A 1,476-nucleotide genomic window follows, 5' to 3' on the forward strand; every position below is an offset into this window, starting at 1 on the left:
CTCAACCACGCCGGCCCAGAGTTCCAGCCGCTCGGCTTCACTCTCTCACAAGCCCCGCCTGGAGCTCCCCAGCCCGCCCCTGGTACCTCAACTACCGAGGCCAGCCGCTCGACCAGGCCGGCCGAGAGTTCCAGCCGCTCGGCTTCACTCTCTCACAAGACCCGCCTGGAGCTCCCCGCCCCACCCCTGGTACCTCAACTACCGAGGCCAGCCGCTCGACCACGCCGGCGCAGAGTTCCAGCCGCTCGGATGAGCTCTGCCACTCTCCCGCCGCGCAGCCACCGGTAACGGGGAAATGTCGCCGCCTTGTGGACACGCCCTTGTAAATGAATGGGCTTTCGCACTTAGTGCAATTTTCGCCAACTCTGTGACTGGTGCTATGGAAGTATGGAGCTCTGGTGCTATGGAAGTATGGAGCTATGGAGCTCTGGTGCTATGGAGCTATGGAGCTCTGGAGGTATGGAGCTCTGGAGGTATGGAGCTCTGGTGCTATGGAGCTATGGAGCTCTGGTGCTATGGAGCTATGGAGCTCTGGAGGTATGGAGCTCTGGAGGTATAGAGCTCTGGTGCTATGGAGCTATGGAGCTCTGGTGCTATGGAGCTCTGGAGGTATGGAGCTATGGAGGTATGGAGCTCTGGTGCTATGGAGCTATGGAGCTCTGGTGCTATGGAGCTATGGAGCTCTGGAGGTATGGAGCTCTGGAGGTATGGAGCTCTGGAGGTATGGAGCTCTGGTGCTATGGAGCTATGGAGCTCTGGTGCTATGGAGCTATGGAGCTCTGGAGGTATGGAGCTCTGGTGCTATGGAAGTATGGAGCTCTGGTGCTATGGAAGTATAGAGCTATGGAGGTATGGAGGTATGGAGCTATGGAGCTCTGCAGCTATGGAAGTATGGAGCTCTGGAGGTATGGAGCCACCAGCTAGCACCCTCCGTAGCTGGATCAATGGAAGTGTTTAGGTACCAGGCGGCCAAAGTGCCGAGGCCTCACGCTCGACCACGCCGGCGCAGAGTTCCAGCCGCTCGGATAAGCTCTGTCACTCACCCGCCGCGCAGCCACCGGTAACGGGGAAATGTCGCCGCCTTGTGGACACGCCGTTGTAAATGAATGGGCTTTCGCACTTAGTGCAATTTTCGCCAACTCTCTGACTGGAGCTATGGAAGTATGGAGCTATGGAGCCACCAGCCACCCAGGCTGGAGCTATGGAGCTCTGGAGGTATGGAGCTCTGGTGCTATGGAAGTATGGAGCTATGGAGCTATGGAAGTATGGAGCTATGGAGCTATGGAGCTCTGGAAGTATGGAGCTATGGAGCTCTGGAGGTATGGAGCTATGGAGCCCTGGAGCCCTGGAGCTATGGAGCCCTGGAGCTATGGAGCTATGGAGCCCTGGAGCTATGGAGCTATGGAGCTCTGGAGGTATGGAGCTATGGAGCCCTGGAGCTATGGAGCTCTGGAGGTATGGAGCTATGGAGCCCTG

The sequence above is a fragment of the Syngnathus leptorhynchus genome, unplaced genomic scaffold (genome assembly GCF_054491065.1).
Source record: "Syngnathus leptorhynchus isolate UIUO unplaced genomic scaffold, UIUO_Slep HiC_scaffold_175, whole genome shotgun sequence".
Taxonomy (NCBI): Eukaryota; Metazoa; Chordata; class Actinopteri; order Syngnathiformes; family Syngnathidae; genus Syngnathus; species Syngnathus leptorhynchus.